Raw genomic sequence first — 15,423 nt, 5'->3', positions numbered from 1 at the left:
GTACATTATCATACTATCTAACGTATATTTCAAAATGATTTTTTTCCTCGGGTTTACACATGAAGGAGTTCGAATTCTACACGAAGAGAAACATTCATTTCTCTATAATTGCTCATCGAGAGGTACAAACACAATGCATCGATTCTTGAAATAACTTGGTCCATGGGTCTGCCCTCTCGTCAAAATTATTGTTGTTTTTTCTCGCTATCAAACAGAGTATAAAAGTCGGCTAACCTGAATCAAAAACACAAAAGTAGGCTTAGGCCGGGTGGTAGCACACCTGCTCTTCAACTAGCAGGTCGCGGTTCAACTCTAAGGGGCGCTTTTTTTTTCTCCGCGAAATCTTCGCGCCCGTCAGAAGCTCATGCAATAGTGCGCGCGAGAACTGGTCGTTCGGATTTAAAGACAAAATCCAAACGTTCGGAAATTACATATGTCGTTAATTATATCGTTGATTTAAATACGGCCACCTTACCGGCATTGCAAATGCACGCCTCTCAGGATATGCTACCGCTTTCATTCCTCGTTTCAGCAAATGTATTAGACTAGAAAAACCGGCACTCATTTGGACTGTGTAAACACGTTAACAACTGCATCAGCAAGATTAGTATGCACAGTCACGCGCCTGCGCCCTTGACACCCCAACCACTAGTATATGGACAAAGTGGAATTACCTGAGTTGATCTCGGTAGCAGCCTGGTACTTATGATGGGAGAGAAGATCGATGGTCCATTAGGAACCTTTACAAGTACAACCTCCGCCGCGGACGAGCCAGGCGATTCAAGCGCTGGCCTTAAATTTTGCGCACCAGTGACAGCACCACGCCTGAACCAGTGGAGGAAACCATTACAGAATCAATTGACGTTGAATGTCGATGCTGCTTGTTCAGAGGACACAAACTTCGGGCCGTGAGGCGCCATCCTTGGGGATAACAGTGGATTATGAGCTCGTAGCAGCTTCTGACTGCAAAATTAGATCATGCCGCTGATGTTTTATCTGCTGAAGCTGCAGCCCTGGTTGAAGGCCTAAAGCTTGCAAGTACTGTGGGAGGTAATTCTCTTTTGGTGCAGTCCGATTGCTTCATTTTAGTTGAGGCTCTCAAAAACATTTCTGGACACTCAACAGTGGCAGCTCCAATTCTCCAAGAGTGTCGGTTACTTTATTTGTTTTCGGAAAGGTCGTGATAGAGCATTGTAATCGCGAATCTAATAAGGTAGCTCATGTGTTAGTGCAAAATGGACGTGTCGATCCACCAGGATGTGTTCAGTTAGAGGAATATGCTAGGATGGTTATGGGTCTGGCAGTGGAAGAGTTCCCCCTCACCCCCCCCCCCCCCGACCCCCACGTCGTCCTCCCTGGGCGACTCGGGCGAGCCAAACCCTAGCGCCGCCAGGTCCATCCCCACTTTCCTCCTCCCTCGCTGCCGCCGTCGGCCTGCTCGCGGCGGCGGCGGGGCTCCCCCGCAACCTTCGCTCCCCTTCCTCCCTCCTCACTCGAGTTTTCCCTCCCGTGGAGATGCGCCAAGATTGGATCTCGCCTTCGTCGCGACCTGCGCAGCCATGGTGTTTGCCTGATGCCGGCGTGCATCCCTGGTGCTGGAGGTGCAGGATGCGACAAGGGCGTCGTCTCCAGCCGCTCCTCGTGCTGCTGGATCGGGGTTGGGGCCCCGTGCAGCCTATCCAAGATTACATCTTGGTACAGCCGGCAAATGCTTTCTCTCTTCGCCGCCGTGGCTGGAGGCCTCTCGATGCGGTGGCTTCCCGTCGATTTCTTCTTGGGGCCCTGGCTCCTGCGACCTGATGTGGATCTGGATCAGTGCATTTCTTCTCAGGTGGTTTGACTCCAAATGTGAACAGGTTGATGGGGGAGCAGCTCGAGCGTCGTAGGTGGGGTGGCTACCTGAGCGCTTGGGGCTTGTCATCCTTGTGATGGCTGGCAAGGTTGGTCTTTGGGTGCTGGGGCGGCGGCCCCGGGCGGTGAGCGGCGTCGACTCTGCGGCGAGTGGCGTCCGTTGGTGCTGGCCAACACCTGTGGCCGTGTGGACGGCATGGGTTGCTCGGCTTGCGTGGCGCGCGGTGACAGGTTCTTCTCGCCGGACCTGGCGTCTGATCTGAAGAAACCCAACCCCACCTCCGTGCAACCTGTCTTGTCCCATCTGGTTCTTGCCGATGGGGATGGGTAAAGGAAATATGCCCTAGAGGCAATAATAAAGTTATTATTTATGTCCTTATATCATGATAAATGTTTATTATTCATGCTAGAATTGTATTAACCGGAAACATAATACATGTGTGAATACATAGACAAACAGACTGTCACTAGTATGCCTCTACTTGACTAGCTCGTTGATCAAAGATGGTTATGTTTCCTAACCATAGACATGAGTTGTCATTTGATTAATGGGGTCACATCATTAGGAGAATGATGTGATTGACTTGACCCATTCCGTTAGCATAGCACTTGATCGTTTAGTTTGTTGCTATTGCTTTCTTCATGACTTATACATGTTCATATGACTATGAGATTATGCAACTCCCGTTTACCGGAGGAACACTTTGTGTGCTACCAAACGTCACAATGTAACTGGGTGATTATAAAGGTGCTCTATAGGTGTCTCCGAAGGTACTTGTTGGGTTGGCGTATTTCGAGATTAGGATTTGTCACTCCGATTGTCGGAAAGGTATCTCTGGGCCCTCTCGGTAATGCACATCACCTAAGCCTTGCAAGCATTGCAACTAATGAGTTAGTTGCGGGATGATGTATTACGGAACGAGTAAAGAGACTTGTCGGTAACGAGATTGAACTAGGTATTGAGATGCCGACGATCGAATCTCGGGCAAATAACATACCGATGGCAAAGGGAACAACGTATGTTGTTATGCGGTTTGACCGATAAAGAACTTCGTAGAATATGTAGGAGCCAATATGAGCATCCAGGTTCCGCTATTGGTTATTGACCGGAGACATGTCTCGGTCATGTCTACATAGTTCTCGAACCCGTAGGGTCCGCACGCTTAACACTACGATGACAGTTATATTATGAGTTTATATGTTTTGATGTACCGAAGGAGTTCGGAGTCCCGGATGAGATCGGGGACATGACGAGGAGTCTCGAAATGGTCGAGAGTAAAGATCGATATATTGGACGACTATATTCGGACTTCGGAAAGGTTCCGAGTGATTCGGGTATTTTTTGGAGTACCGGAGAGTTACGGAAATTCGCCGGGGAGTATATGGGCCTTATTGGGCCATACGGGAATAGAGGAGATAGGCCAAAAGGAAGGAGGCCTGTGCCCCCCCTCTGGTCCGAATTGGACAAGGGGTGCAGCCCCCTTTTCCTTCTCCCTCTCCTCCTCTTTCCTTCTCTCCTACTCCAACAAGGAAAGGAGGAGTCCTACTCCCGGTGGGAGTAGGACTCCCCCCCTTGGCGCGCCCTCCTCCTAGGCCGGCCGCCTCCCCCCTTGCTCCTTTATATACGGGGGCAGGGGCACCTCTAGACACACAAGTTGATCAAGTTGATCGTCTCTTAGCCGTGTGCGGTGCCCCCCTCCACCATAGTCCACCTCGATCATATTGTAGTGGTGCTTAGGTGAAGCCCTGCGTGGGTAGAACATCATCATCGTCACCACGCCGTCGTGCTGATGAAACTCTCCCTCAACACTCAGCTGGATCGGAGTTCGAGGGACGACATCGAGTTGAACGTGTGCAGAACTCGGAGGTGCCGTGCGTTTGGTACTTGATCGGTCGGATCGTGAAGACGTACGACTACATCAACTGCGTTGTGCTAACGCTTCCGCTTTCGATCTACGAGGGTACGTGGACAAAACTCTCCCCTCTCGTTGCTATGCATCACCATGATCTTGCGTGTGCGTAGGAATTTTTTTGAAATTACTACGTTCCCCAACAGTGGCATCCGACCCAGGTTTTATGCGTTGATGTAATATGCACGAGTAGAACACAAGTGAGTTGTGGGCGATATAAGTTATACTGCTTACCAGCATGTCATACTTTGGTTCGGCGGTATTGTTGGATGAAGCGGCCCGGACCGACATTACGCGTACGCTTACGCGAGACTGGTTCTACCGACATGCTTTGCACACAGGTGGCTGGCGGGTGTCAGTTTCTCCAACTTTAGTTGAACCGAGTGTGTCTACGCCCGGTCCTTGCGAAGGTTAAAACAGCACCAACTTGACAAACTATCAGTGTGGTTTTGATGCGTAGGTAAGAACGGTTCTTGCTCAGCCTATAGCAGTCACGTAAAACTTGCAACAACAAAGTAGAGGACGTCTAACTTGTTTTTGCAGGGCATATTGTGATGTGATATGGTCAAGACGTGATGTGATATAAGTTGTTGTATGAGATGATCATGTTTTGTTGAAGTTATCGGCAACAGGCAAAAGCCTTATGGTTATCTCTCTATTGCATAAGATGCAAGCACCAAATAATTGCTTTACTTTATCGCTATACGATAGCAATAGTTGCAAGAGCAATTGTTGGCGAGACAACCATGTGACGACACATTGATATAGATCAAGATGATGGAGATCATGGTGTCATTGTTGGAAATATGCCCTAGAGGCAATAGTAAATTAGTTATCATTATATCATATTTCATTGTTCATGATAATCGTTTATTATCCATGCTAGAATTGTATTGATAGGAAACTCAGATACATGTGTGGATACATAGACAACACCATGTCCCTAGTAAGCCTCTAGTTAACTAGCTCGTTGATCAATAGATGGTTACGGTTTCCTGACCATGAACATTGGATGTCGTTGATAACGGGATCACATCATTAGAAGAATGATGTGATGGACAAGACCCAATCCTAAGAGTAGCACAAGATCGTGTAGTTCGTTTGCTAAAGCTTTTCTAATGTTAAGTATCATTTCCTTAGACCATGAGATTGTGCAACTCCCGGATACCGTAGGAGTGCTTTGGGTGTGCCAAACGTCACAACGTAACTGGGTGGCTATAAAGGTACACTATAGGTATCTCCAAAAGTGTCTGTTGGGTTGGCACGAATCGAGACTGGGATTTGTCACTCCGTGTAAACGGAGAGGTATCTCTGGGCCCACTCGGTAGGACATCATCATAATGTGCACAATGTGACCAAGGAGTTGATCACGGGATGATGTGTTACGAAACGAGTAAAGAGACTTGCCGGTAACGAGATTGAACAAGGTATCGGGATACCAACGATCGAATCTCGGGCAAGTACAATACCGCTGGACAAAGGGAATTGTATACGGGATTGATTGAATCATCGGCATCGTGGTTCATCCGATGAGATCATCGTGGAACATGTGGGAGCCAACATGGGTATCCAGATCCCGTTGTTGGTTATTGGCCGGAGAGTTGTCTCGGTCATGTCTGCATGGTTCCCGAACCCGTAGGGTCTACACACTTAAGGTTCGGTGACGCTAGAGTTGTTATGGGAAATAGTATGTGGTTACCGAAGGTTGTTCGAAGTCCCGGACGAGATCCCGGACATGACGAGGAGCTCCGGAATGGTCCGGAGGTGAAGATCGGTATATTGGACGAAGGGTATTGGAGTCCGGTATTGTTCCGGGGGTACCAGGTGATGACCAGCGTGTCCGAAAGGGGTTTCGGAGGCCCCGGCAAGCGTTGGGGGGCCTTATGGGCCAAGGGGAGAGGGCACATCAGCCCACTAAGGGGCTGAGCGCCCCTCCCACCCCATCTCACGTAACCAGGAGAGGTGGGGGCACCACCCCTAGGGCAGCCGCCCCTCCCGGCTTGGGGGGCAAGTTTCCTAGGGGGTGGGGGCGCCCAAACCCATTTAGGGTTTCCCCTGTGGCCGCCGCCCCTCCCCTAGGGAACCCTAGGGCGCCTCCCCCTCCTCCCTTCCCCCTATATATAGTGAGGGAGAGAGAGGGCAGCCGCACCCTTCCCTTGGTGCAGCCCTCTTCCTCCTCCAACACCTCATCCTCCTCCGTAGTGCTTGGCGAAGCCCTGCCGGAGAACCACGAGCTCCATCACCACCACGCCGTCATGCTGTCAGAGTTTTTCCTCAACTTCTCTCACCTTGCTGGATCAAGAAGGAGGAGACTGTAACACCCTCAATGCGACTATAGCTCCCACGTGTCGAGGCACGACTTAGAGACATAATCGCATTGAAGGCATATGTCGCAAGTTAGGCAATCTTCACAACATCCCATGTAATATGATAATAAAAAGGGAGATAATATAGTTGGCTTACACTCGCCACGTCAATCAAGTGCATAAATAACATTACATCATCCAAACACTCATGGCCCGACTACGGCGCCAAAATAAAAGAGAACCCAACATGCGACACGGTCCCGTTCACCGCCAACTAGGCACCACTACTGATCATCGGGAAAGGAAACATAGTAACGTTGAGAGTCTTCGTCGAACTCCCACTTGAGCTCATACGCGTCTCCTGGAGCGGAATCATCAGGCCCTACATCTGGTGTAATAGTAATCTGTGAGCCACAGGGACTCAGCAATCTCGCACCCTCGCGATCAAGACTATTTAAGCTTATAGGTATGGCAAGGTAAATATATGGAGCTGCAGCAAGCGACTAGCAAGTATGGTGGCTAACTTATTCGCAAAAGAGGGCGAGAAGAGGAGGCAAAGCACGAGCGAGAAACTAGAGAGCAACCTGCGCAAACATTACTCCAACACCGTGTCCACTTCCCGGACTCCGCCGAGAAGAGGCCATCACGGTAACACACTCGGTTGATTCATTTTAATTTAATTAAGGTTCAAGTTATCTACAATCAAACATTAACAAATTCCCATCTGCCCATAACCGCGGGCACGGCTTTCGAAAGTTCAATCCCTGCAGGGGAATCCCAACTTAGCCCATGACAAGCTCTCATGGTCAATGAAGGAATAGACCTCCTCCCTAGACGTTCTGATCAGACTCGGTATCTCGGTAACTCAAGACACTTCGACAGGTTAAAACAAGACCAGCAACACCGCCCGAATGTGCCGACAAATCCCAATAGGAGCTGCACATATCTCTTTCTCAGGGCACACTCAGATGAGCGCTCCATACAACTAAAACCAAACCTTGAGTTTCCCCGAGGGGGCGCTGCACAGGACTCTAGTTTGGACCAACACTCAGAGGAGCACTGGCCCGGGGGGTTTAAAATAAGATGACCCGCGGGCTCCGGAAACCCGAGGGAAAAAGAGGCTAGGTGGCAAAGGGTAAGACCAATGTTGGGCATTGCTGAAAAAGCTTTAATCAAGGCGAAATATCAAGGGGTTCCCATTATAACCCAACCGCGTAAGGAACGCAAAATCCGGGAACATAACACCGATATGACGGAAACTAGGGCGGCAAGAGTGGAACAAAACACTAGGAGAGAGGCCGAGCCTTCCACCCTTTACCAAGTATATAGATGCATTAAGATAACATGGAAAAATAATGATATCCCAACAAGTAAATAAATGTTCCAACAAGGAACGGCCTCCAATCATCACCTGCAACTAGCAACGCTATAAGAGGGGCTGAGCAAGGCGGTAACATAGCCAATCAACAGTTTGCTAGGACAATGGTGGGTTAGAGGTTTGACATGGCAATTTAGGAGGCTTGCAAGTAAGTGGTAGGCATCGTAGCAATGGCATAGCAAAAGAGCGAGCAAACTAGCATAGCAAAGATAGTAGTGATTTCGAGGGTGTGATCATCTTGCCTGCACAGTTGTCAGAATTGACTGGATCCTCGAAAGCAAACTCAACGGGCTCCTCGTTAGCGAACTCGTCTCCCGGCTCTACCCAAACAAGACAAACAAGCAACAAGGATACAATCAACCACGTGCAAGGATCAAGCCATATGATGCAATGATGATATGCTATGCGGGACGCGATGCGGGATGCAAAATGCAAGATATGACAGGGAATGCATGAACCTGGCCTCAACTTGAAAAACCTAGTGTGCCACTGGAAAGATGAGATGAAATCGCTTGAAAACAATATAAAGAACGCCGGAATCGGAGTTCCGGTTTGGAAATGGCAAGCGATTCAAAAATGACATCGGTCTGCGATTTACAGCAAGTAGGCATCTAAATGCAATGAAATGAACATGCTACAGCAACCAAACATGACAACAAAATACATGGCAGGGATGCACACAAGATGCTTAATAAAAGTCTAGCACTGAGCTACGGCCAATTCATCCATTAATAGGTTCAAACAAGCATGGCAAAAATGCATATGACAAACAGATCTCAGACTTAGTGAAATTAACATTTGTCTGGAATTTCAGATCAGGTAGCCCTCTTCGGAGCAACAAAACTACATGCTACAGGACCTGAACATGGAAAAGTAAAGCATGGCATGGAGCTACTCAAAGAGCTTAACAAAAGTCCCTTAGTGACCTTGAGCCAAAAGGGATCAGAAAATACAATTGCAAGCACGTGAACATAGTAAAAATATAATCAGTTTTCATACTTAGTGAAAACTGGCACATGCTGAAATATAACTCAAGTAGGCATGTTTACGAGCTCGATGCACTCACTACGGTGCAAGTCATGGCAATACAAGCATACACCCATAAAGAAGGCACAAAATGCAAGCTAGACATGGCAAGAACAATAGCATAGCATGCACGGATCAACTACAACATCACCGGCAAAATTGCAAACAAGTTGACAATCTGCCCAGATTCACAAAGTAGCAAAAGTAGAGCTCGATTGACTCAAGCTAGGGTGCTCCATAATTGCAAACAAAGACATGGATGGATAGAGCACTACAAGATAAACAAAACATCCTTACTGATCATCCTCAAAAGAGGCACGGATCACTAGGAAACAACATGAACATATGGCATCATGAGATAAACAGCTCCAGGACTTAGTGAAATCACTAAGTCCCTGAAAACAGAATTAGCAAGTGCACCACTTTGCAAGCTTGCACAAGTCACCATACACATCACAAAAATACATGGGTTGCACCTCTGGAAAGATGACAAAACCCTTAACAAAACACATGTAGAGCATCAGGTCATAGCATGCACACATTAATCATGCCAAAAATGACAAAAGTGCTAAACGGAGTAGCAGATCTGACAATTAACTCAAGTAGCCCTCTTCTAACAGCATTTCGGGCATCAAGATGAGCTCAAATGAAAATGATGCAATGGAATAAAATGATGTACTCTCTGAGATGAACATTTTGATATGCTATATGCATGAATCGGAGCTACGGATGCAAAGTTACGGCAGGTCAAAGTATGCAACATGAGCTAGGGTTTTTGAGAAAAGTCCACCTCCGAATTTCCAGATCTGAGATTTGCATGCGGATCGAGGACGGCCGGCGAGGTACTGTTCACGCCGGAGTTCGCCGGGACGAAGAGGCAGCGGCCGGCGAGAGGAGGTGGCGGCAGGATCCGGTCGGGGCCGGGGCGGAGGCGGCGATGCGGAAGCCGAGGCGGCGGGGCGGCGACCGGCGCGCGGCAGCGGGCGGCCCGCTCGGGCGGCGGCGCGGAGGACGGCGCCGGTGATGGGGCGCGACATCACCGGCCGGCGAAGGGCGGCGCTCGGGGAAGAGGAGCCGGACGCGGGCGCGACGTGGGAGGAGGGCGGCGGCCGGCGCGGGCTCGCGGGGGCCCTCCCTGGGCCTGGCGGGCCGCGACGGTGGAGGCGGTGGCGTTGCCACGTGGCACGACGGGAGTGGGCGGCGGCGACGTCCGGCGCGGTGCGGACAATGTCCGGCGCGCGGAGATGATTTTAGGGTTTCGGAGGTAGGAGGAGATCCGAAAATCGGGGGGGCCTTTAAATAGGCATAGAGGGAGCTAGGAAAGTCCAAATGAGGTGCGATTTTCGGCCACGCGATCGTGATCGAACGCTCTAGATGATGGAGCAGAGTTAGGTGGATTTTTGGGCCAAATTGGAGGGGTGTTGGGCTGCAACACACACGAGGCCTTTTCGGTCCCTCGGTTAACCGTTGGAGTATCAAACGAAGTCCAAATGATACGAAACTTGACAGGAGGTCTACGGGTAGTAAATCAAGGCCGCTTGGCAAGTCTCGGTCCAATCCAGAAATGTTTAATCCCCACACACGAAAGAAAGCCAGAAATGACCACCGGAGGAGAACGGAGCGCCGGAATGCAAAACGGACAACGGGGAAAATGCTCGAATGCATGAGACGAACACGTATGCAAATGCAATGCACATGATGACATGATATGAGATGCATGACAATTACAACAACACACGGAGACAAAAACCCGAACCCGAGAAAATAAATATAACTTAACGCCGGAAACGGCAAGAGTTGGAGTACAAATAGGGAAAGTTACATCCGGGGTGTTACAGAGACGTCTCCCAACCGTACGTGTGTTGAACACGGAGGTGCCGTCCGTTCGGTGCTAGGATCATCGGTGATTTGGATCACGACGAGTACGACTCCATCAACCCCGTTCACTTGAACGCTTCTGCTTAGCGATCTACAAGGGTATGTAGATGCACTCTCCTTCCCCTCGTTGCTAGATTACTCCATAGATTGATCTTGGTGATGCATAGAAAATTTTAAATTTCTGCTACGATCCCCAATAGTCATGCCGGTGACAATGGAGATCATGACGATACTTTGGAGATGGAGATCAAAGGCACAAGATGATGATGGCCATATCATGTCACATATTTTGATTGCATGTGATGTTTATCTTTTATACATCTTATTTTGCTTAGTTCGACGGTAGCTTTATAAGATGATCTCTCACTAATTATCAAGGTACAAGTGTTCTCCCTGAGTATGCACCGTTGCGAAAGTTCTTCGTGCTGAGACACCACGTGATGATCGGGTGTGATAGGCTCTACGTTCAAATACAACGGGTGCAAAACAGTTGCACACGCGAAATACTCAGGTTAAACTTGACGAGCCTAGAATATAACAGATATGGCCTCGGAACACGGAGACCGAAAGGTCGAGCATGAATCATATAGTAGATATGATCAACATAGTGATGTTCACCATTGAAACTACTCGATCTCACGTGATGATCAGACATGGTTTAGTTGATATGGATCACGTGATCACTTAGAAGATTAGAGGGATGTCTGTCTAAGTGGGAGTTCTTAAGTAATATGATTAATTGAACTTTAATTTATCATGAACTTAGTCCTGGTAGTATTAGCATATCTATGTTGTAGATCAATAGCTCGCGATGTTGCTCCCAATTTTTTTTATATGTTCTTAGAGAAAACTAAGTTGAAAGATGTTAGTAGCAATGATACGGATTGGATCCGTGATCTGAGGTTTATCCTCATTGCTGCACATAAGAATTATGTCCTTGATGCACCGCTAGGTGACAGACCTATTGCAGGAGCAGATACAGACATTATGAACGTTTGGCTAGCTCAATATGATGACTACTTGATAGTTTAGTGCACCATGCTTAACGCTTAGAATCAGGACTTCAAAGACATTTTGAACGTCATGGACCATATGAGATGTTCCAGGAGTTGAAGTTAATATTTCAAGTAAAATACCCGAGTTGAGAGATATGAAGTCTCCAACAAGTTCTATAGCTAAAAGATGGAGGAGAATAGCTCAAGCAGTGAGCATGTGCTCAGATTGTCTGGGTACTACAATCGCTTGAATCAAGTGGGAGTTAATCTTCCAGATAAAATAGTGATTGACAGAATTCTCTAGTCACCATCACCAAGTTAGTAGAACTTCGTGATGAACTATAATATGCAAGAGATGACGAAAGTAATTTCCAAGCTCTTCGTGATGCTGAAATCGACGAAGGTAGAAATCAAGAAAAACATCAAGTGCTGATGGTTAACAAGACCACTACTTTTAAGAAAAGGGCAAAGAGAAAGAAAGGGAACTTCAAGAAGAACGGCAAGCAAGTTGCTACTCAAGTGAAGAAGCCCAAGTCTGGACCTAAGTCTGAGACTAAGTGCTTCCACTGCAAAGGGACTGGTCACTAGAAGCGGAACTACCCCAAGTAATTGGCGGATAAGAAGGATGGCAAAGTGAACATAGGTATATTTGATATACATGTTATTGATGTGTACTTTACTAGTGTTTATAGCAACCCCTCAGTATTTGATACTAGTTCAGTTGCTAAGAATAGTAACTCGAAACAGGAGTTGCAGAATGAACAGAGACTAGTTAAGGGTGAAGTGACGATGTGTATTGAAAATGGTTCCAAGATTGATATGATCATCATCGCACAGTCCCTATACTTTCGGGATTAGTGTTGAACCTAAATGAGTGTTATTTGGTGTTTGCATTGAGAATAAATATGATTTGATCATGTTTATTGCAATACGGTTATTCATTTAAGTAAGAGAATAAATTGTTGTTCTGTTTACATATATGGGTACACATCCAATGGAAATGGTTCGTTGGATCTCGATCGTAGTGATACACATATTCATAATATTGAAACCAAAAGATGAAAAGTTAATAATGATAGTGTAACTTATTTGTGGCACTGCTGTTTAGGTCATATTGGTGTAAAGTGCATGAAAAAACTCCATGCTGATGGACTTTTGGAACCACTTGATTATGAATCAGTTGATGCTTGCGAACCATGCCTCATGGGCAAGATGACTAAGACTCCGTTCTCCGGAACAATGCAGCAAGCAACAGATTTGTTGGAAATCAAGCATACTGATGTATGTGGTCCGATGAATATTGAAGCTCGCGGCAGGTATCATTATTTTATGATCTTCACAGATGATTTGAGCAGATATGAGTATATCTACTTGATGAAACACAAGTCTGAAACATTTGAAAAGTTCAAAGAATTTCAGAGTGAAGTGGAGAATCATCGTAACAAAATAAAAGTTTCTACGATATGATCGCAGAAGTAAAATATTTGAGTTACGAGTTTGGCCTTCAGTTAAAACAATGTGAAATAGTTTCACTACTCACGCCACCCGGAACACCACAGTGTAATGGTGTGTCCGAACGTCGTAACCGTGCTTTATTAGATATGGTGCGATCTATGACGTCTCTTACTGATTTACCGCTATCATTTTGGGGTTATGCATTAGAGACAGCTACATTCACGTTAAATAGGGCACCATCTAAATCTGTTGAGACGACACCGTATGAACTATGGTTTGGCAAGAAACCTAAGCTGTCGTTTCTTAAAGTTTGAGGTTTGCAATGCTTATGTGAAAAAGTTTCAACCTGGTAAGCTCAAACCTAAATCGGAGAAGTGCATCTTCATAGAATACCCAAAAGAAAATGTTGGGTACACCTTCTATCACAGATCCGAAGGCAAGATATTCGTTGCTGAGAATGGATCCTTTCTAGAGAAGGAGTTTCTCTCGAAAGAAGTGAGTGGGAGGAAAGTAAAACTTGATGAGGTAACTGTACCTGCACCCTTATTGGAAAGTAGTTCATCACAGAAATCTGTTCCTGTGACTACTACACCAATTAGTGAGGAAGCTAATGATGATGATCATGTAACTTCAGATCAAGTTACTACCGAACCTCGTAGGTAAACCAGAGTGATATCCACACTAGAGTGGTACGGTAATCCTGTTCTAGAGGTCATGTTACTTGACCATGACGAGCCTACGAACTATGAGGAAGCGATGATGAGCCCAGATTCCGTGAAATGGCTTGAGGCCATGAAATCTGAGATGAGATCCATGTATGAGAACAAAGTATGGACTTTGGTTGACTTTCCCATTGATCGGCAAGCCATTAAGATTAAATGGATCTTCAAGAGGAAGACGGACGCTGATAGTAGTGTTACTATCTACAAAGCTAGAATTGTCGCAAAAAGGTTTTCGACAAGTTCAAGGTGTTGACCACGATGAGAATTTCTCACTCGTATCTATGCTTAAGTCTCTCCGAATCATGTTAGCAATTGCCGCATTTTATGAAATCTGGCAAATGGATAAACAAAACTGCATTCCTTAATAGGATTTATTAAAGAAGTTGTATATGATGCAACCAGAAGGTTTTGTCAATCCTAAAGGTACTAACAAAATATGCAAGCTCCAGCGATCCATCTATGGACTGGTGCAAGCATCTTGAAGTTGGAATATACACTTTGATAAGTTGATCAAAGCATATAGTTTTGTACAGACTTGCGGTGAAGCCTGTATTTATAAGAAAGTGAGTAGGAGCACTACAGCATTTCTGATAAGTATATGTGAATGACATATTGTTGATCGGAAATAATGTAGAATTATTCTGCAAAGCATAAAGGAATATTTGAAAGGAGTTTTTCAAAGAAAGACATCGGTGAAGCTGCTTACATATTGAGCATCAAGATCTATAGAGATAGATCGAGACGCTTGATAAGTTTTTCAATGAGTACATACCTTGACAAGATTTTGAAGTAGTTCAAAATGGAACAGTCAAAGAAGGAGTTCTTGCCTGTGTTACAAGGTGTGAAGTTGAGTAAGACTCAAAACCCGACCACGGTAGAAGATAGAGAGAGAATGAAAGTCATTCCCTATGCCTCAGCCATAGATTCTATAAAGTATGACATGCTGTGTACCAGACCTATTGTATACCCTGCCCTGAGTTTAGCAAGGGAGTATAATAGTGATCTAGGAGTAGATCACTAGACATTGGTCAAAATTATCCTTATGGATTAAGGATATTATTCTCGATTATGGAAGTGACAAAAGGTTCGTCGTAAAGGGTTACGTCGATGCAAATTTTGACACTGATCCAGATGACTCTAAATATTAATCTGGATACATATTGAAAGTGGGAGCAATTAGCTAGAGTAGCTCCGTGCAGAGCATTGTTGACATAGAAATTTGCAAAATACTTACGGATCTGAATGTGGCAGACCCGTTGACTAAACTTCCCTCACAAGCAAAACATGATCACACCTTAGTACTCTTTGGGTGTTAATCACATAGCGATGTGAACTAGATTATTGACTCTAGTAAACCCTTTGGGTGTTGGTCACATGTCGATGTGAACTATGAGTGTTAATCACATGGTGATGTGAACTATTGGTATTAAATCACATGGCAATGTGAACTAGATTATTGACTCTAGTGCAAGTGGGAGACTAAAGGAAATATGCCCTAGAGGCAATAATAAAGTTATTATTTATTTCCTTATATCATGATAAATATTTATTATTCATGCTAGAATTGTATTAACCGGAAACATAATACATGTGTGAATACATAGACAAACAGAGTGTCACTAGTATGCCTCTACTTGACTAGCTCGTTGATCAAAGATGGTTATGTTTCCTAACCATAGACATGAGTTGTCATTTGATTAACGGGATCACATCATTAGGAGAATGATGTGATTGACTTGACCCATTCCGTTAGCATAGCACTTGATCGTTTAGTTTGTTGCTATTGCTTTCTTCATGACTTATACATGTTCCTATGACTATGAGATTATGCAACTCCTGTTTATCGGAGGAACACTTTGTGTGCTACCAAACGTCACAACATAACTGGGTGATTATAAAGGT

Source organism: Triticum urartu, chromosome 2A (assembly GCF_056163025.1).
Source record: "Triticum urartu cultivar PI428250 chromosome 2A, HENAU_Tu73, whole genome shotgun sequence".
Lineage (NCBI taxonomy): Eukaryota > Viridiplantae > Streptophyta > Magnoliopsida > Poales > Poaceae > Triticum > Triticum urartu.
Note: the sequence above shows the minus strand (reverse complement) of the source record.